The sequence below is a fragment of the Panthera leo genome, chromosome B1 (genome assembly GCF_018350215.1).
Source record: "Panthera leo isolate Ple1 chromosome B1, P.leo_Ple1_pat1.1, whole genome shotgun sequence".
Classification (NCBI taxonomy): Eukaryota; Metazoa; Chordata; class Mammalia; order Carnivora; family Felidae; genus Panthera; species Panthera leo.
This window is the reverse complement of record NC_056682.1, coordinates 15,256,464-15,284,226: the sequence shown is the minus strand read 5'-3', so window position 1 is coordinate 15,284,226 and position 27,763 is coordinate 15,256,464. Positions and strand designations below refer to the sequence as shown.

The 27,763-nt window shown below is 44.4% G+C and overlaps 1 long non-coding RNA gene across 2 annotated transcripts in view; it reads left to right on the top strand.

The window, feature by feature from the left end:
- The first annotated feature begins 922 nt into the window (after positions 1 to 922).
- Positions 923 to 27,763, top strand: part of LOC122217374 — a 38,426-nt gene continuing 11,585 nt past the window's right edge. Inside the window, exons 1-6 of one of the 2 annotated variants that reach the window (XR_006201442.1) lie at positions 923 to 2,318; positions 4,262 to 4,418; positions 9,252 to 9,615; positions 10,359 to 10,560; positions 12,009 to 12,214; positions 24,471 to 24,674. This is a non-coding gene — a long non-coding RNA (uncharacterized LOC122217374). Of the gene's footprint in view, positions 2,319 to 3,268; positions 3,311 to 4,261; positions 4,419 to 9,251; positions 9,616 to 10,358; positions 10,561 to 12,008; positions 12,215 to 24,470; positions 24,675 to 27,763 lie in introns of those variants that run through there. The other variant, XR_006201441.1, reaches the window with a different exon arrangement.

Sequence of the window (27,763 nt, the reverse complement as noted above, 5' to 3'; positions counted from 1 at the left end):
TTCTCAGCCTCTGGTGACTCCAGGTGTTTCTTGGCTTATGGCCACATCACTCCAATCTCAATGTCTGTCTTCATGTGGCCTTCTCCTCTTTATCCCTGTGCATTTCTTTCACTTCCTCTCTCAAATTTACATCCCATCCTTTTCTCTTTTAAGAACACTTGTCATTGGGGCACCTGGGTGGCTCAATCGGTTAAGTGTCCGACTTCGGCTGAGGTCCATGATCTCAGAGTTTGTGAGTTTGAGCCCCGCATCAAGGTCTCTGCTGTCAGCACGGAGCCCGCTTCTGATCCTCTGTCCCCCTCCCTCTGCACCTCCCCTGCTCGTGCTCTCTCTCTCAAGAATAAATAAACATTAAAAAAAAAAAAAGGACACTTTTCATTAAATTTAGAGGCCACCTGGGTAATCCAAGATGACCTAATGTCAAAATTCTTGATTACATTTGAAAAGTCCCTTTTTTCAAATAAGGTAACATTCACAGGGTCCAGGGATTTGGCTGAGGACATACCTGTTTTGAGTCACTATTTAGTCCATTACAGGGCCTCCCAGCTAACAGGTCAAATTACTTATAAGGGTAAGAATATTAAACTGACATCAGACTTCTCATGAGCAACTTATAAAGCCAGTCAATAAAGGGCAGCTTTTTAACAGGCTCAAGAACAAAGACTGTGAGCCAAAGATTTTCTATCCAGCCAAGCTTACCTTCAAATATTAAGGTTAAAGGAAATGGTTTCAATATGCAGTAACTCAGGGAATACTGTATACGTGTGCCAGAGAGGACTCTTTTAGAGGATGAATTTTATCTAACCAAGAGATAATTGGTAAACTTGAGCAAAAGCACTAGTAGTGAAAATGTATTTTATGATGTAATCTTATTATATATTATTTTATTTTATTAGCATTAATTAATTATTATGTTATTTATGTTGTAATATATTTAATTGCATAGCTAAGACTAAAACGAGGGTGAGAATATGGATTGAAGAGTAGTATCTCTATAGTTTATGCTCTGGAAAAGTAAAACTAACACAACCAAAAAAAAAAGAGAGAGAGAAAGAGAGAGAGGGAGGGAGGGAGAGAAACAGCAAGGTAGGACAGTAAAATTGACAGTTGTATAGATAAGTGAAGAAGGATACAAATGGACATACCAGATGGCAAAGGCTTAGTAAGAAAAAAAGGGAGATTAAGGGCACTGTCAGTGGAACAAATACAAAGACAGCCCCTGGAACAGACATACAAACATTCTGAAATGCCAAAAGCAATGAACAAAGAAATTGCAAAGAAAATATGCCCAATGAAGAAGGGAAGACAGTAAATATAACACAAGCATGACTAAAACATAATGTGATCACCTTGAGACTAAACATGTAAGACAAACCAGTTGATGGAATGGACTTTTCTGGTGTCTTCTCTTTTCTTGCTATAGGGACAAACGAACCAATTCTCAAATTAGCTCACAAGGCAAAAGCAGATCCCGTGTTATATTTAATAGACGCACCTCAAACACAGTGATTCAAAAGACCCATGATAAAGAAATGGCCAAAAACACACCATAAAAATAAAAACAGTAGAAAGACAGGGTAGTGACTCATATCGGTTAAAGTAAATTCAGGCCAAAAACCTTTAAATGAGACAAAAAATACACTTAAGGCTGAAAACCACAATTTGCAATGAAGAGAAATGATGAACATCTATGCACCAAATAATACAGCCACCACTAACATAAAGCAGAAATTACATGAAATGAGAATAGAAGAAGATAGAAAATAGAGACTTCAGCACCACAAACTCAGCATGACAGGTCTAACACAAAGGAAATAAAGATATACATGTTTTAAACAAGTTAATAAATAATAAGGTAGAACTTGTGCGCATATGTTTAATACTATGCCCTAATAATAGAGATTATATCTTCTTTTCAAATGTAATGAACATGGATCATTTTGAAAACTTGATCATATATTCATCTTTATGGTCACACTAAATGAACCCGGGTTAAGTTTGGTAGACCTCTGCTTTTATTGCATGTGATGCATGTGCAGTGAAAACCGTTCTCACTTTAACACGTATCCCTGACCTTTTCCAGACACAGCACAACTAATATCTCCTTTTGAAGGTCAGCACGTGGGCAGCTTAACATACACCAGGCTTTCAGACACCTGTGTCTCAGGATCGGTGACTCCTTTAAGTCTCCAGATCTCCTGAAGGGGGGTCTGTTGCTCGTGCTCAGGCGGATCACTCGGTGTGCCCGTCAGCTGTGCCCTGCGGTCTGTGCTGTGGCCTGTGAGATGGATGGCAGCATCACATTGCCACTCAGCAAGGTCAGTGGCAAACATGGGAAACTACAGGGTGGTCGTACGTGAAATACGTGCAGAAAACAAAAGCTGAGTGTGGCTTCCGTAGCACAAATACAAAATGCCCCGAATGCTTTTCCCGCAGTGGTTTTGTCGTTCGCTGTATGGTCTGAATCCACAACTATTCATTCTGATATTTAGTAATTCCTTTTTGTTTGTTTGTTTGATAAATAAACAATGTGGGGAACAATATACGTTTTTAAAAAGTATGTGCTTAGTGAAAAAAATTATTACTATCTTTTTGATTCTTGGGGAAGTTATAATGAACATGTAATTTACACTAAATTTTTGTGACATTCACCATCCAGCCAGGGACTGGCCACAAGAAAACCTGTGGACAAAACCTACTAAAGGACTGTCAGCATCTATTTCAGAAGTTAGTGGTTATTTTAAGAAGATTGTAGGGGCGCCTGGGTGGCTCAGTCGTTTAAGCGTCCAACATCATCAGCTCAGGTGATCTCGCGGTTTGTGAGTTTGAGCCCCGCGTCAAGCTCTGTGCTGACAGCTTGGGAGCCTGGATCCTGCTTCAGATTCTGTATCCCGCCCTCTCTCTCTGCCCCTTCTCTGCTTGTACTCTCTCTTTCCCTCTCTGAAAAGTAAATAAAGATTAGAAAAGATTTTTTAAAAAGATCATACTTGAAGTTGGCTATTTAACATAAGTGGATACCAAAAATGTATTTATGTATCACCGTGAAGCAGTGCTGACTTTGTATTTAGATCAAATGTCTTTTTTCTTTTTTCTCTTTAAAAAATTTTTAACATTTATTCATTTTTGAGAGACAGAGAGAGACGGAGTGCCAGCAGGGGAGGAGCAGAGACAGAGGGAGGCACAGAATCCGAAGCAGCTCCGGGCTCTGAGCTGTCGGCACAGAGCCCGACGCGGGGCTTGAACTCACTGACGGGACCACGAGATCATGACCTGAGCTGAAGTTGGAGGCTTACCGGACTGAACCACCCAGGTGCCCCCAAATGTCTGTTTTTCTACATGAACTTTTGTATTTTCAGTAATGGTGCCCCCATTATTGGGTTCCAGCAGGACTGCTCAGCCTGTGCCTTGATAGTGGCCGGGAAAGTCCAGGACCTCCAGATGCAGCATGCAGAGACAGTGGGTGATGCAAAATGAGGCCCTTTCTCAGAAAATAATTCAACCCGAAAAAGTAAGGGATATCTTGCATTGAATGTGGAAGATTTCCTGGCCAGAAATGAGAGGAAAGGGTTTCTAGCTGCTCCGGTAGAGACGTTACTCTTTCCTGTCCAGCAACCAAGGGCCGCTATGGCAGAGGCGTGTGGTCCTGTTTGCTTTTCTTATGTCGGTCTGCGGGGCTGCGGGCACCAGCAAGAGGCTGTATTCTCACCCTGGGGCTGGCTCTCAGTGAGAGAGGCACTGAGCCCCTGCTAGGTGACTCCTTCTTCCAGACACTGGATCTTGGCCTGGTTTGTTGGCTTTGCCCTCCCATGTACGTTCATGTCACATATTTCCAGATTTTTTTCAGAGGCAGCAAGGCAAAGCTCTTCCTGCTAAAACATGAAGGGAGGGGCTTTGCTGTATGAGAGCTAGTAACCATGAGGAAAAGGTTTTTGCTTTACAATTTTACTCAAAAAGAAACAAAAGACACCCCAAACAAACACAACCATACATGTTGCACACAAAACTGCAAAAAAATACTTTTTGTAGGATTAAGTCCTAATTCCTGTATCAGATGTGAGTTGGGGTTTCAACAACAGCTAATTCAAGGGAGGTTCAAGGCCGTACAAAAGGGAGCCTTCGTATTTTAGCACAGCCGCGAAAATACACATTTGCCTTTGAGCCCTCAGGAAACAAAGTCCGATCTGAAAGAAATTAGTCTCATGGTATTTCAGGCAGGAAGTTTAAAATAAACGTTCACTATTGTCTTCTTCTTCCTTTTCAGATTGGTTTTCCCTCCAAACTGTGCTTTGAATCCTGTTATCTCCAAGGTTGGAGCTGGAGCGGGAGTTGGGATTACAGAAAGTGTGGAGGAAGGCACAACTTTTCAGCTGGTGGATACGGTGTCAGCTCTGTGGGCTCAATAGAATCCTCAAGGCCTTGTGAGTTTTGAAAACTGCCGTATTTCCTCTAATTTAAGACTCGCTCTATTTTTCTTACATGTCAAAATAAACAAAAAAATAAAAAAAAAAGAAATTGCCCCATCACGCAGAGCGAGTTAAAAAGTTTTCAAAGCTGGGGGGAATTGTTGTGACTGTTTCATGCATCATTAAAAAAAAAAAAAAAAAAAAGCCTGTTATTCAGAATTCAAAATCTGTAGAAAATTTCTAGTGACTTTCACTAGAAGCTGTTTAATGTTTATCCTTAAAAAAAAGGAAAAATGAAACTATAAGTTTAACCAAAGAGGAAATGCCAGTAAACCCCTAGGATTCTCCATGATGCCTTCAAATTATATTGTCAATCTTAAGTGTGCTAATGAGGCCAAACTCTTAAGCATGGCTGAAAAGCAGCCGATCCCCACCAGGCTATGAAATAACTGGGGGTACAAAATGATTTGGAAGAATATTTAATCTCTGATTATGAAAGAAGCCAGAGTTAAGCTTTGGTAATTGTGAATGGTGTAGAGTCTGTGTCTAGAATCGTTTTTTTGTACATGGACATCCATTGTTCCAGCACCATTGGTTGAGAAGACCATGTCTTTTCTCCATTGTATCACTTTGCTCCTTTGTCAAAGATCAGTTGACAATACTGATGGGAGTCTGTTTCTGGGTTCTCTGTTCTGTTTCATTGGTCTGTTTGTTCTTTTGCCAATACCACACCCTCTTCATTACCGCAGCTTTGTGGGAAGACTTGAAATTAGATAGTGTCAATCTTCCAGCTTTGTTTTTCTCCTTCAATACTGTGTTGACTATTCTGGATAGTCTGTGTCGCCTCTCCACGTAAACTTTAGAATCAGGTTATTGGTATCTACAAAATAACATGCTGGGATTTTAGTGGGATTGCATTGAACTTATAGATCAAGTTAGGAAGAACTGACATCTTGAAAATACTGAGTCTTTCCATCCGTGAACATAAGACATCTCCCCATTTATTATTTATTGAATTCTTCTCTAATACTCTTATCAGAGTTTTATAGTTTTCCTCACATAGATCTTATACATATTTTGTTAGATTTTTATTTCATTTTGGAGGGTGCTAATATAAATAGTGTTATGTTTTGGTTTTGTTTTTTTATTTGAGAGAGAGAGGATTTCCAGCAGGCTCCACACTCAGTGTGGAACCTGGTACAGAACTTGATCCCATGACCCTGAGATCATGACCTGAGCCGAAATCAAGAGCCAGATGCTCAATCAACTGTGCCACCCAGGAGCCCCAGTGTTAGGTTTTTACTTTCAAATTCCCCTGTTCATTGCTGGTATATAGGAAAACGATTGCAGCATATAATTGCACAGATGTGTGAACGCTAAAGTAATTTAAGAGTATATACAGTTAATTTAGCTCCCCAAGCTCTCCCTGTCTTTTTCCCTCCTCTCTTTCTTTCTAACTTCTTTATTTACTTCCTTCTTTCCTTTCTTTCTCCCACTGAAAGGCTTCTATTCAAGTGATAGAGCATCTTACAATCAGTAGCATCTCAGAATTGGGGAAATAGCATCTCGTGTTGCTTGATATGGGATGAAGGGATGGGGATGCCTTCAAACAGGTGGGATTATTGGCTCTCTTTAGAGAAGATACTGAAGAGATCAAATCACCATAAAAGAGTCAAGTGCAGATAAACATAAGCAAGGGCCGGGTTCCTTCCGCCTATTTGGAGCGGGTGGAGAAAGAGTGGCTCTTGGTTTTGTGAGCATGGCAAGTGGGTCAGATGGGCAGAAAGCAACTCTCAAAAGAAGGGAGGAAGTGAAATTTGAGCATTTAGAGATCAAGTACACAACCTTCCGTAGGGCCTTTGCATCTACTTGTTCCCTTTGACCAGGCCATTCTTCCCCTAGATAGCCTCATGGCTTTCTTCCTCATCTGCTGTAAGTTTTTGCTTATACTTCAATTTCTCACTGAGGTTTTCTTTGACCACCACACTAACAATGACAAAGTCCTACTCCCTATATTCCCTAATGTCCTTCTCTGCATTTTCTCCCACAGCAGTGCAAGGAACAGAGAAAGAAACTGAAAGGACAGGGAGAAGGGGAAAGTGCGTCTCCCCTTATTTTTCAACAGAGAGAATTAAGCCTCTTATTTTTAATTTGCTTGTGCTCTTAAATGCGCCAGAATCTAGAATAATGCATAGGGTAGAAACTCACTAAATATTTGTGGGATGAATGAGGGATCCTGGTGTGACTGTCGGAATGCTCCATCTATGAGTTCAAGCCCCAATTACAAATTGTGTTCCATGTAAACATAGTTCCAAGGGATGTGAATAGGCATTTCCCCCCTTGTTCGGCATTTGTTCCGTGTCATTTTTTTGCTTTATCCTCATTTAAAAGAAATGATTGTGACATAACTTATATGCAGTAAAATTAACCTTTTAGGTGCATTCAACTCTGTGAGTTTTGACGAACGCACAGTTGTATAGTCATTGCCCCTACTGTGATGTAAAATATTTCCTTCACTCCAAAAACTTCCCTCTTGTCGGTTTCTAGTAAACCTTTCCCCTACTCCCAGACTTTGGTGGCCACTTGGCAGCTTTCTACTCTTACAAGTTTTGCCCATTCCAGGATGTCACATGAATGGTATTATACAATATGTAGCCTTTTGAGTCTGGCTTCTTTCCCTTCATACAATGTACTTGACATTCAACCATATGGCTGCATGTGTCAGTAGTTTATTCTTTTTTGCTGTGGAGCAGTATTCCCTTGTATGAATGTATCCGTTTGTTCACCCATTCATTCATTAACTGTGGAGGGGAGGAAACACACTTTTTCCTCTACCCTCTGAGGTTCAGTGGCCAGAGCCCTGCAAACTGAACTGACAAAAGACAATTAACAGGAGAAAAAAAGGTTTATTTCATATGTGCATAAGAAGGGCTTCACAGAAATCAAAACCCCACAGGAGCCTGGGTGGCTCAGTTGGTCAAATGTCTACTTCTGCGCAGGTCATGATCTCCCGGTTCATGGGTTCGAGCCCCGCATCAGGCTGACAGCTCAGAGTCTGGAGCCTTCTTCAGATTCGGTAGTCTCTCTCCCTCTGCCCCTCCCCCACTCGCAGTCTGTCTGTCTGTCTCTCTCTCTTTCTCTCTCACTCACTCAAAAATAAATAAACGTTAGGAAAAAAATGAAATTAAAACCCTAAAGAGGCAGGCAGACCTTAAAGCTTATCCACCATTTTAGCAAAAGGGCAATAAATTTGCAGAGCTATAATAAGAAAAACGGAAAGGGTTTGAGCTTCTAGGGGTGGTAAATTGTGGGAAGGTAAATATATGGGGAAACTAATGGAAGATAAGGTTTATTTAGTAAAGGCTGTTTGTGTAGGTCCTTTCCATCTGCTTTGTGGCCATAAAACTCCCCCAGGAGAGGGCATTTACGGCAGCCCTCATTTCTCAGAAGTTTCCGTTCTTAATCAGATAGGGGAGGCTCTGAGAAGGCCTGTTTCTTCATCCTTTGATTCTCAATTGGCTGTAGCTCCAAATCATCTTTACCCCAAAGTGGCATATTTTGGGGTGGCATATTCTGGTCCCCTTCTGAGGACATTTGCCCTGATTCCTGTTGTGGGTGATGATGAATGAAATGCTTTGAGCATTTGTGTCCTAGTTTGCTGTGAATGTAAGTTTTTTTTTTTTCCCACTTGGATCAATACCTCGGAGCGAGATTTCTGGCTGTATGGTAAGCGTACATACGGCCTGAACGTGAGGACAAAGAGAGGGTGGCCATCCACAAGCCAGGAAGAAAGCTTTCACCACAAACCGACCGTGCCCCCAGAACTGTGAGAAAATACATTTCTGTTGTTTAAGTCACCCGGCCTATGGAAGTTTCTTATGGTAGCCCAAGCTAAGACAGTATGTATTTGACTTTATTTTTCAAAATTGCCCAACTGTTTCCCAAAGCTGTGGCACCATTTTGCACCCTGACCAGCAGTATTACAAAAGTCTCATCTGCTCTGCATTCTCACTAGTACTTAGTATTGCCAGTTTTTTTAAAAAGTCATTCTAATAGGGTGTATGTTTTAAATTTTCACTTCCCTATTTACTAATGATGTTGAACATCTTTTCATGTTTAACAGGGTTTTCAACCAAGTGGAACAGATTTTCTTTCTTTACTGCAGGACTGCACTCAGTCTTACTAGATTAATGCACCGTGTGAACTGCCTAATGGGAAGATTGCTGGGACTATGATTTTTACTTGACTGGAACTCTTATCTCATGGTCAAGATTGCAAGGCTAGGATTCCAGCGAGAATATTTTAGCAAATGCTGGCCTGAGTATATGGTCAAGTACACACTCTTTTGTGGAGCATTTAATCTGTTTGCAACCAACTCATTCAGTCTTACTTCCCTTTGGTCCCTATTCCCAAGAGAAACATTTTTGAGGTATCAGTTATTCCACCTCCAAGCCTTTGCTCATGTCATTCTACCTGCTTGAAATGCCTTCCCCCCTTCCCTTCTTCTCCCTGAACTCACCCAGCTTTGCCCATCTGGCTCATGCCCACAGGGAGCTTTTCCTGCCCACAGTGATCTTTCTCAGACCTCCCGATGACTGGGCCACTCATGGGGACTCTTGATCACATCCTGCCTAGCTTTTTTCTATATTTTCCCCAAAGTTGCTCTGCTCTGCTTTTGTAATGGGATAATTAGTGGAAGGCTCTGATATCCTAGACTTTTTAAAAAGTCCCCTGATGCGTTGAGTTGTGTGCATAGCTCCTACTTATAAACCCCTGTTGAATTCAGCTAAAGTAAATTAATAGCCATTTATATCAGCTCACTTAAATGTTAACTCTCCACTTATCCAGGCACCAAGAACAAAGGTCGGAAAGAGAAGTTTGTTCACAGTTCCTGACTGAACAGGGAGAAGACATTTAATGGAAACATGAACCTCATGCCTGGGTCTCCTGGAACTTGTAGCTGAACCTAGGAGTTTGTGGCCAAGCCTACCAACCACATCCCCCAACGATTTCTTCTCTTTTGGCACGTTGGTCATGGAATTGGGAGAGGAGAGCACCCAGTCCGTTCTTATCTTTAAAGAGAGAAGAAACAGCGAAGTCTGTGACATTCAGGTTTCTGTGCCCTCTCTCCTCTCGCTGGTCATCTTGCCCAGCTCAGCAGACTGTGCATACCCAGCTCACTAGCCAGAGAACTGGCTAGCTCAGGCAGCTGGTGAGTCAAGAGTGTGCTCAAGTGTGGTTGTCGAGAGTGGTACAGCCGATCTCCCACATCTTAGCCTTTTCTGAGCACCTTAGCCCTGTGGTAGCATCAGACTGGGTGGCACAAATGGGCGTGCAGCCAGGAATCAGTCGGTGGGAACACGACTTGCACAGTTCTGCGGTGACCACACCCTGTAGCTTTCTGTCCTTTGTCCTTTCAATAAACATAGATGGAGTATCTACTATATATCGGGCACTAGGGATTCGGGGATACAGGTATGAATGTAACATGATCCTTGACCCAAGGAACTTCTAGTTTTCATGGGAGACAAGCATATAAATGAAACCTTCCAACAGACCCCTAGATGTAAGCCATAATTCCTAGCCTGTGCTACTGACGGTGGTAGGAGTTGGGATAGAGATCCTACTAGAAGTCACAGATTTGCATTGCTCTGACTCCCACCCACAGAAGTCTAGGCGTTTCTCGGGTCTTCCATAAGGTTATGAAGACCTCTTGGCTGCCACAGTGCAACACAGGTCTTCTTCCTCTGTCTGCCCATGCTCACTGTGGTCAGCTGTCCTGGATCCGGTGACATGTAGATATGAATGCCCGCCCAAGGCACCCTGCACTGCAGATACTGGCTGAAGGCACTATATACATGTCCCCTCCCACTTCTGTGACAGGAGACATGCCAACCACTCTGGCCAACTGCCCAAGCCCCCATGACGATTCTCTACTCAAACCTGTTTCAACAGTAACTTCAAGTGGGCCTGAGTCCTCTTCACCCCAACTTGAACTCCATTCTGTTAACAACACTCCAGAGCTGTACTTCTTAACGTATAAGTCAAACTACAGTGGCGTTTGGGCTGCCCTAGTGCCTGCAACACTCCTGAACATTGGAAACATGCATCGACTTCCTCCAGGTGGATGCAGCCCCATGCAAGTGTGCATGGCTCGGTAAGTGAAGGACAGCTTGGGTTTCAACCCCAACTCACCCCCTTGGCTGGTTGTCCTTGGCAGGACACAACCTAGCCAAGGGACGATCCTGATGACATGGCCCCTGGCTGTATTATTGCAAGACACTGGCTGTCTTCACAGTTGTTTGCTGGACATTCATGGCCATTTCCCGAGGTTTTGTCTGACTTGAACTCAAGGGTAGGTCTCTCGGGGACTGTTTCCCGAGGTTCAGTCTGACCTGAATTCAGTCTGACCTGAATTCAAGGGTAGGTCTCTTGGGGTCTTCCATCTTGACCTTCTGGTCACATGGCAATTGACCCTTCCGAGAGTGGCATATCTATTCGGTGCACCTGGCCTTTTCTGGAGACTGCTCCTGCTACCAGCTTGAGGGAGGGGATGCCACTCTGTTCTGTACTCTGCCTACCAACTGCATGTGCCTGGATTTTCATTAATTCCTCATGGCATCACTGAGACAACCTTATAGCATTTAACAAGTTTTCACTCAAGTTTCAAAGATAAAGGAAGAAACATACATATGTGGTTGATTAAATATGTATGTATACACACACACACACACACACACACATATATGTATATATATCCCAGGGGATATATATATATATATATATATATCCCCTGCCCCAGAGCTGGAAAGAGTGAGAGAGAAAGAGAGAGAGAGAATGATATACATACTGATATAGATTTCCCTGGAATGAATTTACAAATATTGTATAACTAATATCTGCACTGGGGTTTCTTACCAGACCACTGTCCTGCTGTCTTCATGGCTTGTGGCCAGGGGCAGCTCATCCCTACTGCCAGAAATCCCTGGGGCACCTCCATCCTCAAACTCAGCCCAAACCGAGCCATGGCTTCAGAGAGGAGGACGTTGTATCCCTTCATCTCAATCCCAGGTCCTTATTTCCTGTCCCAGAATTTATTTTTTGCCAGGATGATTAACAGTTGGAATGTTACACCCTTTAGGAGAACCACACCCCCACCTACAAGAGGACTCGTCTGGCTAACAGGTTAACCACACAAAGAAGTGACGTCAATATATTTTTTAAAGTTTGGTTTCCAAAGGCTAGGGATACAGGCTTATCTGTGGGCTTTTTGTGACAAAACACTTAACAGAGATCTCAGTGAAACGAGACTGTAAGTTGTTAATGACTATAGTCTCGACAGAACCCATGAGGACTGAGCTATAGGAGATCTTCAGACAGAGCTAATATAGCTCCTGTAGGTTCCAAATGGGAAATGATGGGCAAATTCTTAGAGCTCAAAAGAAGTGACTTTTGGTTCGATGAAATTATGTATTACTTCATATGGCGGATGGTAGACTTGGGGGGACTTTGGCAGGTGAACAATGTCGGGTAAGACAGGGCTATGTGTAAAAAATAAGCAACCTCTGAATACATACACAAACCCTTTTTTTTGCTACTCTCAAGGATTCCTGAGATGCTTTGGTGGAATAGAAACTTCAAGGTGATGCCAAGCAAGGTCCTATAGTTTCTCGGGTGACCTGTTGCGCAACCGTGCTAGAAAACTTCAAGTCTTATTCAGAGAACTGATAGAGAGCCTGTCTTTGGAAGCAAAGACCTGGGTCTGAATCTGGACTCAGCCACTTACTACCTCTGTGTTCTTGGTGATAAAGGTAATTCTTTTTTTTTCCCCCCTTTTCTTTAAAAAAAATTTTTTTTTAATGTTTATTTATTTTTGAGAGAGAGTGTGAGCAGGGGAGGGGCAGAGAGAGAGGGAGACACAGAATCCAAAGCAGGCTCCAGGCTCTGAGCTGTCAGCACAGAGCCTGATGAGGGGCTCCAGCTCACAAACCCTGAGATCATGACCTGAGCCGAAGTTGGACGCTTAACCGACTGAGCCACCCAGGCGCCCCGTTTTTCTTCCTTTTCAATGATAAAGGTAATTCTTATATCGGGACCTGCAAAATCGAGGCTTTCGCAGTGGCATGGCCCACCACACAAATCGAAACCTGAGTGTGTAGCACTTAAGGGAAATGTGTCACTGTCACAGAAACCTAGCATATGCCAGTCACAATCACCCAACTCAGCTCTGCCTTACCTTAGCCTAGAAAATAGGAACTTTGAGCTTTATAAGGAAGTCCCCACCCTCTTGGCCATTGATTCTCTGAGTTGCCGTTACTTATGCTCTAAAAAATCTGCTCTTGCCCCAACTCCCTCAGGAAGAGTGCGTTTTTACTGCTTGAGAAGCGCTGTCCTCCCCCAATGCATGGGTCGTTCCCCGTGAATAAAGGACATCAAAGTCATTGCACGGTTTTATTTTTGTCATTTGACATTGGGAAAATCACTTAACCTCTCTGAATTTCAATTTCATCCTCTATAGCATGGGCATGAGAATTCTTTCGTCCACAAACTCTCAGGGTATTGTCAACATTCAGTGAGACACTACCTGGAGGGCCTGACGCATTGTGAATACTCAATAAATGGTTACATGGTATGAACTCATTTCTACTGTAAGTTCCTAAAGCTTGAGTTATAAATAAAATGTGACAAAATATGCATGCATTTTCACATGTGAGTGTTTTCACTTGAAGCAACTGAAACAATTCTAGGGAGTTCATGACCTCGATCTCTTTATTTATTGTATATGAAGAGGCATGTGGCAGGGGTCCTTCACATAACTCCATCCCACCGCTGTCCCCATAAGTGGTTACAGATCTTAAGTGGGTGGCACTGGGGTTCACTGAGAAATACCCAGATCATTCCCTCAAACCTTGTGAAGTTACTTTTGTCAACAAATGTCAGCTTTGGGATTTTCCTTCTAAAAGCTCATTCTAAAAGCTCATTCTCGTCTTCCTGGGAATTCTTAACTAGCTCCTTTGAGATCCAGTAGAAGCAAGGAAACCAATTGCTTAGGAAGAGATAAACTATCTGAAGTGCATACACCTTTGCAAAACTCAGCCATTGTGCTCAGCTCAGCACTTTTTTTTTTTTTTCAGGATTTGAGGGGCCAATCTACCTAGTCAAATGCTATACAAAAGACCTTTTTTCTGGAATCAACTTCCAGCAAGGGATTAGCACCAGTTCTGAGATTCCATCTGTCTTGTTTACATTCCTTGTGCGATTTCAGAACATCGTGTTCCCTTTCTTGTAATTGCACAACAAAAGCACTGCCACAGGGCCCTGGAATGTCTTTCCTCTCCATGTCAGGATTTCCTTCTGGCTGGCATTCTTTGCAGACAGCTCTGGGACCTCCAGGTGGGCTGGTTCAGAGAAGAGAACTTGGGCTTTAGAGACAGACGGACAAATCTCCAGTTCTGCTGCTGCCATTCGTGACGTATTCACTGAACCTTCCTTCTGTAAAATGGAGATAGTAACATTTTAGCCTTTGTAGGATCCTTGTGGAGATTGAATAAGACGATGTGTGTAAATCATCCAGCACAGGGCCTGGCAATCTTAGGTACTGTGATAAGTGACGTCATTATTTTAATTCTGGTGCCAAGGGACCTTGCAGCATTCATTTCTTTCTTGTGCCCAGCATCAAAATGCTCTACCTTTGCCTGACTTCTCCAAAGGAACACACACACCTGTCCCACTGGAGAAGGTGTTAAGTGATGCAGATTCTTGGCTTCGCTATCTTTTAAAATATTCTGTGGCTGGGCAAAAAGGCTCTCTTGGTGACCCGCTGGTCACTGTTTAAATCAGTGCTGCTTTTGTAACATCGCTGGAGACAGAGGAGGGACACCTGACTGTTGACTGGGAAGCAGACACGTGAAGGGCCTTGTACTGATGTCCACCTGAACACAATGATCCAGAACAGCTGTGGTGTCTCGGCAGCTCGCCCTTTGCAAGGTTGGAAAGGACTGGGTGTGGCCACAGGTCCTACGCTCTCGTTGTGCACGGTTATGGGCCAGGAACGCTCACTTGGCAATGAATACATTGTCACCGAACTTGCTGTACGTGGGGGCTACTCTGTCAAGGTGAAGGCCCCAGGCAGGCCCCTGAGAAGTCTGAGAAGCCTTATGTGGGTGAGTCTTGCCACGGAGCGGGGAGTGGGCTGGTGTTTGCCTGGTGTGTGCAGAGCATTTGCTCTTGGCTGGTGGTGAGCACCTCATGGCGTGATAGTTGGGGGCTGGCCGTCGTCATCACACTGCATGGTGGAGGGAGGACGCATTTAAATTTTTTTTAATATTCACTTATTATTTTGAGAGAGAGAGAGACAGAATGCAAGTGGGGAGGGGGAGAGAGAGAAGGAGACACAGAATCTGAAGCAGGCTCCAGGCTCTGAGCTGTCAGCACAGAGCCCGATGCGGGGCTCGAACTCACGAACCACGAGATCACAACCTGAGCCAAAGTTCAGACGCTTAACCGACTGAGCCACCCAGGCGCCCCTGAACACATTTTAGAGTTACATAGTTCTGGAGTTGAATTTCAGCTCAGCCACTCATCATTTGCTTTGAACAACCTACTTAACCTTGCCCAGGTACCTCCTTTTAAAACAAAACCAATGTCTACTTTACAGAATGATTGTTACTATTATAGAAGTCCTGGACTTTGTACAGTGCCTAGTACAATGGGATCACAGTCCATGATAGTTTACATTGCCGTTACTTTAAAAATAATTTAGATCTACATAGAAGGAGGGTGATGGGCCCGCACAGCAGGCCGGTTTATTATGCAAATGAATAGGGTTTTATACAGGCTCGCTTGCCCCAGGCGTTACATTATTAGTAGCTGCTTACAAAAGAATAAGAGAATTTATTACTAAGTGAAATCCTGGCCGAGGCCTAATCTCACAGCAAATATGTTTTTCTTTTTTTAATGTTTTATTTATTTCTGAGACAGAGAGAGACAGAGCATTAGCAGGGGAGGGGCAGAGAGAGAGGGAGACACAGAATCCGAAGCAGGCTCCAGGCTCTGAGCTGTCAGCACAGACCCTGATCCAAGGCTCGAACCCACAAACTGTGAGATCATGACCTGAGCCAAAGTTGGACGCTTAACCGACTGAGCCACCCAGGCACCCCACAGCAAATCTTCTGGATGCCCAGTGCTGGCTTCTTAAAGTTGGCCTGCAGGCACCCGCCATGCTAATGTGTCTATCTGTCATTAAGGATGGAAGGAACACTCTCCTTCACAAGGCCTCCCATATATGGTCCTCCTCCAACCCCTTGGGTGAAGGAACATGGAAAATATGAAAGGTCACAGCACCGCTGTGCTGAGCGCAAGTCAGGCCAGCACAACCTCATCCATCTGTGCTATGTCGTCATGGGAGGGACCGTCTGCCAGCTCCATAGCACTTCTCCAAACTAAATATAATGCAGACCAAGGCAGCAAAGCATGGGTCTGTTGTGACTGGACTTCAAATAATAGTGTGTGGCACTACCCCATAGGCTTGGGGATGCATAGCATCCACGGTGTAAATGAGATGGGTGGAGAAGTGTTGGTTGTTCACCAAAGAACTATGCCCCTTTCTGTGTTGCTGGGAAGCGGATGGTCAGCCAGGGATAGCATCGCCCAGAAACATTTGCATCTAATTTGAGCCATGTGATGAGCTCTGGCCATCAGGATGTGGGCAAAAGTCATGTAAACACATCTAAGCCTGGCCTATAAAAATGAGTCGCTTTGCTCCCTGTGTTCTGTATGTTGGTTGGATGTCTGTGCCATGGACAGCGCTGTGAGCCATGTGTTGAGGACACTCATGCGTTTGCTGTCTCAGCTGGGGTCCCCAGAGGGCTGTGCAGAGTGGAGCCTTGCGTCAGTCGGACTCTACATGAGTGGGACATAACTTTCATAAGTAAAATTGTATATTTTATATAAATCAATAATAGTATTTTGCGGGTTTATGTGTAATAACAGCCAGCACCATTGTAACTAACACAAGATGATCTGTAATTGACTTTTTCCAGAATGTCACCATAGGTAAACTGGAGATTTGACTAGTGATCAGATAATTGAGGATGTTGGGCAGGTGATTACACTAAGAAAGACTGAAGTCCCTTAAACCAATACTCAGTTCATGATTACACCTTTTAGGACAAGAAGAAGAAAGCCTGATATTTAAAATATACGTCTGGAGCCTCAAGTAGACCTGTAATGCATAATAAATCACAGCTAATACGGAAGGAAACATCCATTTACTACAGACTTTAAAAAGTTCTTTCTTGGAATTTCTTTATCCAAACAAAGAGTTTTGGAATTTCCTGCTCAGTAATCATTGATTGATTGATTGATTGAAACATCCAAGAACTTCATATTCCCATCCTGGTCCATGCAAAATTATTCAGTTGTCTTAAGCAAAGAAAAAGAATAGTCCTAATAGTAATTTCTTGGATTCCTAAATGTCTTAACAATATCGATTGACGTCTACTTAACTGTCAAGACGTTACAAAGTCTACCAAGTTTTATTTTTCATTTCAGCCGTTCCCCGTATAATGAATGGGTCCCGTGTTTGGACAACTCACTTTCACTTCAGCAACTTCTGTGGGGATTATTCTCCTTTCCTTTATGAGCCTGTCACAGAGATTCCTTGGACTGGGAAGTTTGCCCAGCCCCTCACATGTCAGCCACAGAAGGCAAAACTCACTTCCCTTTTCTTCCCAGCAACAATTACTCTGTCCAAGCTTCAGGAAGTCCTGTGCACCGTCAGCTGTGGGGTGTGTGTGTGTGTGTGTGTGTGTGTGTGTGAGAGCCACAATGTGGCATAAAAAAGACATATATAAGAAACAACAGAAAGGACTATTACCGCGACTGCCTGGAAATCCCTAACCTGTCTGAGATGTGTCCTTTGCTGTTTTCCTCCCACAGGGGCCCCTCCTGCCTAAGTTGGGTGGTGGTCTTCCCTAGAGCAGGAAGGCAGTGTACCCGGGGGTCCTGGGGAGGGAGTTGTGCCTATTTTCAGCAGTCTGTAGGCACCCAAATTCTGCTCACTTTTCTCTTCTAGAAAAGTGATATACTCCCCCCAAATATCTTTTCTTGCTTCAAGTCAAAAAACTGTCTTAGAAGTGATGCTCATAATGTTTTTCTCTCATCCAGCACTGGAGAATCCACTGACACTGCCCTAGTTTTCCTGGGCGTTCGTCTATCTGATGACTTCATGGCTGTGGTCATAACTCTGAATCAGGATACCCCTGATTACTTACTGTTGTAAGTTCAGTGAAAATACCTATATAGTTCATACCTGGTACCCCAGCCACTGTTGCTGCATAAGAAGTCACCCCCAAAGTTTAGTGGCTTAAAACAACTTTATTATTATGCTTATGGATTGTGTGGTTTTGGAATCGAGATAGTGGGAATGGCTGTTCCATAATGTTGGGGGCCTAGACATTCTTGGCTGAGTGAGAGCCAGGCCAGCACGACCTCATCCGTCTGTGCCGTCATCATGGGAGGGACCATCTCCCAGCCCCATAGCACTTAGGGTTGTTCCATAATGTCTGGAGTGAAATGAAATTGGGGGACAAAGTGATCTGAGGACTCCTTCCACTCACATATCTGGTCCCTGATTTGGGATGAGGTATTTGAAGATGAGCACTATGGACTGAGCACCCATCCAGGGCCTCTCCATGTGGTGTGGTTTCCACACAGCACGGCAGCCTCAGGGTGGCTGGACTGCTAACATGGAGGTTCAGGGCTCAAAGCTTAAGTGCTTCCGCGGCAAGACGAAAGCTCGATGAATGCCTTTGTGATCTGGAAGTCATGCAGCACCGTTTCCACTGCCTTCTATCAGTGGCAGTCAAGCCACAACCCTGCCCAGACTCAAATGAAACAGAATTAGACTTTGTGCCTTGACAGGTTATTGGCAAGGTTCCGGAAGGGCCTGGATGGAAGATGTTGTGATCTTCTTATCTTGGGAAAATACAGGCAGCCACAGTGGATTCTGCTTTTAGAGGTTTGTGTGGATTTGTGTTGCAGAATTTGAAGCCACACTTGTTCGGTGCTCTGCACTTTGCAAACAAAGTGCCCTAGGGGTCCCGGAGTGGGAAAAATCTTTACTTATCGAGATGAGTCTGGTTGCGTTTTAGCTAAACCTGGAAAGATGAAGCAGACCAGAGGGGACACTAGGCAGAGGAGATCGTGCTTTTAGATACAGGGAGATGGGAAGTACAGGGAAATGTGACTATATCCTAAGACTACAATATTGGAGAGGGGCTCTGGGGCAGATGGAGAGAAATTTGACATGTCCATGGAACCGTGATTTGTCTCAGCAGCTGACTGACAAAGCGAAAGACCTGAGGAACTGCTTATATCAGTCCCTCCTGCCCTCCCCTTCCCTCCAAGAGTCTCTACATTTTAACATTTTATTTGTAGTGCTTTAAATAAAATGTGTACTCCTTGCTCTTGGGATATATTTAAGCATAAAAATACTTTGATATCTTTAAGGATCTCATTTTTTTAATTTGAGAGAGAGAGAGAGCATGAGAGTGTGCCAAGTAGGGGTGGGGGGGGGGGCGGAGGGAGGGAGGGAGGGAGGGAGAGAGAGAGAGAGAGAGAGAGAGAGAGAATATATCTTAAGCAGGCTCCTTGCTCAGCACAGAGCCCAATGTGCTCGCACCTACAATCCTGGGATCAGGACTTGAGTGGAAATCAAGAGTTGGATGCTCAACCGACTAAGCCACCCAGGTGCCCTTTGGGTTCTAATGTCTATGCTACATCTTTGCACACTTTATCTTGCCCCCACTCACTTCAGTTTTCCCCAAGACCTTATTCAAAATGTGGAGAGAATGGACCCACTTGGACTCTCTTTCTCCTTGGTTGTCTGCTCCTTTAATTCCAGCTCTCTCCTTGCTCCGTAAAACTGCGCTTGATCCTGTCTTGCACTTATTCTTATCTTTAGATATATGTGTTATTCATGTTTTTAAAAGCCTGGATGCTGACCAGTCATCTTGAACATCTTGCAAGGCAAAGTTATTGAAAATTGGGGCAGTAGTTAATCACCTTTGTATCCCAGCAGGAAGGTAGGAAAGATGCCGTAGTTGGGTCAACTCAACCCATGCCTGAGAGTACACCTGGGTGTTATTCAAATCAAGAGGGAGGAAGGAAAGTTAATTTAAAAATAGCCTATGTGTATCTGAATTGGGCAATTGCTGTGGGGAATAAAAAGACAAAGAGGCATTCAAGGAAGCGCGAACACACAGAAGGGTAACAGAGTGGTAGCAGAATCATGGCGTCCCTAAAAGGTCCACACCCTAATCCTTGGAAACTGTGCGTGTGTTCCTTTACACAACAAAAGAATGTGTAGATATGATAAAATCAAAGCTCTGAGATGGGAAGTTAGCCTGGATTATCCAGCTTGGCCCAGTGTAATCACATGGGGCCTTTATGTGAAAGAGGGAGGCAAGGAAGTCAGTTATGCAATATGAGAATTGACTGGCCAATGTTGGCTATGAACCAAGAAATGAAAACAGGTTCTAGAAGCTGAAAAAGGCAAAAGGGAACAGAGCTCTGCCTCATCTTGATTTTAGTTCAGTAAGTAAGACCTGTTTTGGACTTCTCCTCTTCAGACCATGAGATAAGATATTTGTGTGTTTTTTTTTTTAAGCCACTGATCTTGTGGTAATTTGTTACAGCAGCAATAGGAAACTAATACAAACAGCAAAGTTAAATGAGACACAAATCCAGAAAATGGTGCCATGATGGGTCAGTAGCCAGAAATTGTCAAATATTGGGTTTTCTACTATAATGCGATATATGTATCCTGCCCTACTAAAACAACAACAACAACAACAACAAACAACAACAACAAATGCTTCTGTCTGTAAAATCAAGCATGAAAAGTAACTGGGCTCTAAGTGAAAGTATGATTGTGGCAAATCACTCAAAGCTTATGGAGTTTAGAATCAGAGCACTACTAAAACAATAACAACACCAATACAAATACTGGTACAGTTAATCTCTGCTGGCATGGCATTTACCTCTTGCTTTCTCCTTGAGAATGGAACGTTCATAGGGCACTTGTTTCTGATAGTGATCTGCTTCATGAAAATTAAAAGTACAATCTTGGGACGCCTGGGGGGCTCAGTTGGTGGCGTGTCCAACTTCAGCTTAGGTCGTGATCTCATGATCTCATGGTTTGTGAGCTCGAGCCCCGCATCTGGCTTACTGCTATTAAGCGCAGAGCCAGCTCCAGATCTTCTGTCCCTCTCTCTTCCCCTCCCCCGCTCATGCTGTTTCTCCCTCAAAAATAAAATAAACATTTTTTTTTTTTTTTAAGTACAATCCTGAGATAGCCTTCTTGGTCAATCATTTCTTTTTAAGCACTGGAGGAAATGTCTCTGCAAATTCTTCATTTCCACTTACAACTTCCCTAGACATATTGGAAAGTCCAATTTCTTGAAGTTATGAAACCAGTTCCTACTTGCACTAATGGGAGACGCTTTGGCGAGATGCTCGGAGTCTCAGATTTTCTTCGAGTTTTCATTTGGTGCTAAAACTTTCTATTTAACTCTGAAACCCTTGCTGATCATTGCTTCCAAATGGTGATCTGCTTGGAATAATTGAGCAAAAGCAGACTGTAATTGGTGGAAACAGTGAGCGCTAGGAATTTAAATGAAGGTGGCAGTGTGGTGGCAAAGGCCTCCTGCTGGTGGCCTTGAGCAGAGCCTTGAGAATGGGTAAGACTGTGGAGGGTACGGAGTAACTTCCAGGCGGAGCGAAGAACAGTGGCGGCACCATCCAACCTGGGGTGTGCCTGGTGAACTGTGTTTGGCTCCAGTACCAGCGGCTGGCACAGTCACGATGGCTGCAGGTGGCAGACCTCCTATCCTCGGGGTTGTTTCTCATGGTCTTGGACTGCAGGCACCAAGAAGCTTCTCTCAAGGAGGCAGTGCCACCCCTACGCTCCCGCATACGTACACTGTGACTTCCTCACGTATCCTTCAAGCTGTCTCGCCCCTGTAACTCCCCCTTCACGTCAGCCTCCTGTGATTTTGTGGCCCTGGAACTCTTAGAGGAAAAAAAAATGTACAAGAGCAGGTTCTAGACATGCACGCTTTTCCAACTTTTCCAGCACAAGGTCCTTCCACAATTTCAGTGCCTCTGCCTATCACAGATATCATTGAGAGAAAAAGCCTCACCAACAAAGTCACCATAGGGTGGGGAGGTGGCCTTCAAATGCACACCCCACGGACAGATATTAGAACCTCCTGTATATTAATGTGTACAATGAATTTGTACCCATTTCTCAGCCTGAGCCACTCTTACCCCACGTCTGTTCTTCATCCTCCCTGACCTGTGGGGTCGGTCCCCACTCCTCCACCTCCTCCTCCTGCCCACATTCCTCTCGGTGCCTCTTTCCCCGCTTTGCCCTTCAAATGCATCCTCTAAATTGGAAGATGACAGTTGCGCTCGGAAGGGCCCCGGGCTCCTCACTGTGCACCCTAGAAGATCTTTGTGTGGTGCTTCTGTCCTTGCCAGTTGCCAGATCTATCCTGTTTGTGGTACTGGACTTGGGGCTGGCCTTATCCTTTGTTCCAAAAGAGCGTGCATTCATCACAGCTTTTCTAGAGTCTCTCCTGCCTGTTTGCCTGCTGTTCGTTCAGAAGTAACTCAGTGATGGCTTAATGTCTGGGCCGCACAGCATGCCCAGTCAGAGAAGAAATAAGTCCTTAAGGGCATTCAAAAGAGAGCCACAAGGACAACCGGGGGAAACTGAGGCCACACAACCCGGAAAAGAAGGCAGGCCGCTGGGGGACTTGTAAATGTGACTTAGAGGGCGTGCTCTGTCACGATCACAAGATTCAGAAAGAGACTGGAGGATGAGCTATGTGTGTGCAACTTTTTCCAGTCACGTATTCAAGAAATAATAATGAAAAATGAGTTCCGCGCAATGGATTAGTAAGTGCCGATAAGGCACGGATTGAATATGTAAGTGAATTGGATTTAAATTACGCATTAAGGAGCTCTTTCGAGGGCAATTATCAGTCCTCCTTTGGAAGACTTTAAAAAGAGGATCGATTAAACTAGGTTTAAATGGGGACTGTGGAAAGCAAGAGGAGGAAAGGGTTATGGAGGGAGCTTTCTCGGTGCAGCGCCCTCAGCCCCGCCCGCTCGTGAGCAGCACCTGCAGGTGTAAATATTTGCCTGCCCCTTGTTCAGCAAATCCTTGTCCGGCCACACCCACCTGCTTCCAAGGGGGCCCATGATAAACTGGTGCAGTGACAATGATATTGGCCTTGGTGTTCTAAAAGAGGCACATGAAGTAGTGTGGACCTTGGCCTTCAATTAACATCACAGAGAAATGAACTCCCATCATCCCACTGGATTAGCAACATGATCAGGTGGTTTTTTTCCACCTACTATATTCCAGGACAATGCTCCAGGGAAAAGTCTAGAGAGTCAGCACTAGCTCAGTACAGTACCCGGTGCGGGGCGGGGGAGCACTGGAGGAAAAAGAAAAGGACTTACATGTTTTTCAAAACTGCTGCCAAAAGATAAGGTTGTTTATGCAACTCGTAACACTGATCAGGGGAGGCCTGCGAAACCAGGATGGAAAGAACTTCGGTCGGCTGATAAATACACAATTCACATCAGCCAGGCAGGGAGAAGGGTTGAGTAAGGTCTTCGTGTACCAAGAGTCAAGGAGCAGTACCTTGAAGGCATATCTGGGGCGAGGTATCTTACTTCATTTGTATGGAGTGATGATTTGGAGTCTACATTCAGAAAAACAATTTTTCTAACGGAGCACCAGGCCACAGACACAGGCCTCTTAACAGACCCAGATGGTCAGTGGATTAAAATGATGACTTCCCATGTCCTGGGTGCCAGATGGCTCTCCTATTGGCCTCACACTGACCTCTGGGTAGCAGAACCTTACCATCAGGGAGCAGGCATTGGGGAGGAATTGAGGCCAACTGGGGTGTTACAAAAGGAGTCGGTCATCTGTGAGTCCTGGCTATTACCGGGAAGTGATCTAAAAAAATGAAAATAGATATGCATATCAGAAGTCAGAACAGACCTTTTACTGAAAGGCAATCTGGAGAAGTCCATTGACTTCAAGGGATTAAAACCCCGTTGATCTCTGGGTGGAGACACTGAAATTTCCTCCTGGGCTCTGAGTGTGACCAGACCGCGCCTTTGGACCTCTGTCTGGTGGGCAGGCTCCAGTGGAGGAAGCCTTACTTGGATCCTTTTGTGGAAGAACAGAGACTTTGATGAATGCTTCTTTGGCAATGACAAGCTTTTTGCACCTATCGTTAGAGTCAGGAGGCGAGTTCCAAAACCCTTCTCAAGTGGAACTTGAGGAGATCCAAGGACGTGTCATAAAGCCTGGGGAATTTGCCACTAGGCACAAGGACATAGCCACAACATAGGGGAGTATGGATGTGGGACTCCAATCCAGCCATGGGCAGAGTTCTCATCAGAGGGCACTCCACCGGCTATGCTGAGGCAGCTCTCCCAGGATGATCCCAGCTCAGAGGAGATGGTCTAAGGTGTCCGTGTGACGATTAATGACATTGGATCTTTCTCCAGTGTCAGTGTGGGAATCATGAGACTTCAGATTAAGATTTAAATGTTGGCCGAATGCTTCTGTGTGAATTATATTTTTAAGTTGTGACTTCCTTCCTGTATGTTGTGGCCGGTGCACAAACTGGAGGAGGGACAGTTGGTGTCACTCTACCGGAGACGTTTCTCCAGATTTCTGGGTGGATTCTTGAGTCAACAGAAATCGGACGGTGCTGAGAAGCAAGGTAGCCCCTTCGAGTATGAGCTCCTGGTCCCAGAGACAGAGTATTGAGCACGTGGATCCATGCATCCATTCCTATTTGGAGCTGAAGCCTCAGGAACAGTAGGAGAGGTAATTTCTGCAACAGGGTTTGCTGTTCCACAGCTGAAAGAGGAAGTAAAATTGAAGGCAGGCAGGCAGCATTTTGAAAATACTGTGGAGTTCACTGAGAGTTAACAAAGCAATCTGTCTTTATTTTATTTTTTTCCCCAAAGCAATCTGTCTTTGAAACCTCCTAAGAAATTGTCGCCGGGGATGCATCTTTTCAGACTCTTGGGATGGTCTGTCTTGTAGCTGCTGTGAAATGGAAGAATTTCCCCAGCACCATCATTGCTTTTTCAGTCACCTGCTGGAAAGACATGTGGAGGATGTGACATACCAAAAGCAGTACCAAACTCCTTGCCAAGAGGAAATCCCTGGTTAGTTGCTTCCCCGTAATGCTTTTTCATAAAATGGTGCTTAAACCATTTTTCTATAGACGATGTTGTCTCAAATAGCTTGTTCTGTGACCAGATCATCTCGTTTTCTTTCCCTCGTCTCTCTATTTCTGAGTTCTGTCTGGCTTTAAATGTGTAAACCTTTCGACCACTGAGATCATTCTCAGAACTGGGTTAGGAGGACAAAGTGTTGAGATAGAAGGAAATTTTAGCCAGCAATTTCCCAATAGCACAAGATTTCCTTTTCCTCCTTTTTTTTCTTCTTCACAGGGGAGCGGGGTATGTGGGGTGAGGACATGCCAAGCTGCCTAGGCAGGAAATACTGTCCCGTGACACCAAATTTAAAAGGAAGAGATTTTTGAAAAATGGCAACATATTTTAGTTTACTTCTTTCATTTTGCTCAATGCCACTGACTTCTTCATGCTTTGTAGCTGTTCAAAATGTTGCTTGCAACTCCCAAAGTGAGCCCCATGAAACTGACTTGAGTGGCTATGCTTTTCCTAAAATGCTGGGGCTTTTTTTTTTTTTTTTTTTTAAAGGTTAATGTGTTTTTTCAGTTGGTCAGAGGATATTTAGAGACCATCCCCTGGGTGCACAGTGATGTCATGGGTCTTCAGGGATAGCAATTAAAGAGCAGGCTTAGGTTCTGCCCAGCTGTATTTACAGCCTTATGAAGGGGGAGGCCTTGTGTAGAATGAAAGGCCCTACTCCTAGAGCTGGTAGGTTGGGATGTAGGCAGCGAAAGTGGCAGGGAAGGGGCCCCGCTGTGGGGGAGATCAGCAGAAACATTCGTCTGGGATCCCAAATTCAAAATTATACAGGGTTCTGGGAAAAAATAAAAGGAAGTGGCCCAGGTAGTGTGCGCCACTGAGAGACGCTGGCAGGGAAGAGGGGACCTGAGGGGTAAGGCAACTGTGACGCGTGCGTGGTCATTCCAGACCTGGGCTCTCCCCTCTCCTGTTTCCACACACATCTGTCCACAGCAGTCATCCACCCCCAGTCCTCTTCCACGCTGCGCTCTCTCTAAAGAGAGAGGCTGTTTGTCATGGAAACGGTATGGCTTTGGAATAAGCCAGACCTGGGTTCGAATCTTCTGTCTGTGTATTGTTAACAATGTTAGACTTTATGATCCTTCCCTGTAAAATGGGCGCACCAATACCTACCATTCAGGGTACTTGGGAAGACTAAAATACATAATGTGCGTGTCACACAGCACGGTGCCTGGCACACGACAAACGCTCAGTGGAGGCTTGTTCTTCAAGCCCCTTAGAGGGAGCCAGTCACAGGGATTTGTTCACATTCCTGTGTGGGTGGAACAGACAGGGCATTGAATCTGGCTCTGCTGCTCCCCAGCTGTGAGGTCCCCCAAGCTCCCCGCTTCCCAAAAAGAACATGATATTAGAAGGTCATTGTCAGGATTGGAAAGAGAAAATAGTAGAGCTGGTTTCCATCTTTAAACTTCTTTGTAATGTGCCATCCATACACCCCGAAATGCCCCATGTGCAGCTGTACCCCTGACATTGCCTTAGCTGGAGCCCCTTCGGGAGCCCCAGCCAGGGATCTAAGCTGCCTCGAAGTCCCAGGGATGGCCACTTCCAAAACAAGCCTTGCTTCACTTTCCATTTTTACAACTGCCTTCACTGTTCAGTGTGACCTGATTTTACCTGAGAAGCCAATTCCAGCGTCAGGATAGAGTTCCCCTGAGCTCCGACCAAGCCTCATTTGTCAGAGTGTCTTCTGCCCTATCACACTTGTCCTACCCGTCTCCTTTCCAGGGCTGGTCTTGCAGGCAGCAGCTTGATTTGTGCCCATGAAGGGAAAACCGGGCTCAATAAACCTAAGAGAAAATCCAATAGTCTAAAGAAGTCTGTGCTCAGGTGTCCAGGGGAAATGACCTTGTTTCATAAGGAACAGTTATTGCTAGCTCATTAGCATTATTGTGCATCCAGACTTCATGTGTGCAGGAGAGGAGAAATAATTTCCCTCTACTTTCTGAGTTCTTAGCCGAGACCTCTGTGATAGCAGACAGATTAGCAAGAGAAAAACAGATGTTCATTAACATGTATACCTCCTGTATATACCTGTATATACTAATATAATGTACATGTGTATGCATTTACATGTATACTTATGTGTGTGGGAGATACTCAGGGACAAATGAACAACTCAAGTGAGTTAGGATTTGGGTTTAAAAGCCATCTTAATAGAGAAAGGGGAAGGAGAATATAGGCCTTTCAGGAGAGAGGAAATGATTTTTAGGAAAGAAAAATGGGCCCTTGGAAGAATAGATGGGTGGTGTGACAGTTTGTGACAAAGTTAGTTTGGGTGCGGGGTTGACTTCTAGGCTCCTTTCCTGTGACAAGAGTCAGTTCTCCCAGGTTGATGAGACTCACAGGAGGGGATTTATGACAACTGAGTTCCTCTTGGAGTATCTGCCTTTAGGCAGATGAGGGGAGTTCAGAGAAAGCCTCTCCCTGTATTTGCTTACAGCTCAAAATAATCAATATACAGAAGCAGTGGGGTGCCTGGGTGGCTCAGTTGGCTAAGTGTCTGACTTCAGCTCAGGTCATGATCTCACAGTTTGTGGGTTTGAGCCCTGCATCAGGCTCTGTGCTGACAGCTCAGAGCCTGGAGCCTGCTTCACATTCTGTGTCTCCCTTTCTCTCTGCCCTTCCTCTGCTCACGCTCTGTCTCTCTCTGTGTCAAATATAAATAAACATTAAAAAAATAATAAAAAATGTAAAGAAAAACTCACTGAAGCAGCATATTTGGGGGTGCTATGTCATATTTTGGGGTGGCACATTCTGTTGCCCTTCATGTGCGATCACTGATAAAAGATGACAGTTTTGAAGAGAAAACCAGGAGCACCTTTGGGACCCGTTGAAGGCAAAATAAGGGCTCTGCTGTCCCTTCGCATAAGCGGTCCCATACAATGTACACAGGCATCGGGTATTTAATGAAACGCTCTCAAGTGGGTAGGAGGCAGGAGACTAGGAAGATTTCCCTGGTATCTTGCACAGTGAGTGTGAAATGCAAGTTTTTGCCAGTGTTTACACATCCCCTGCCAAAG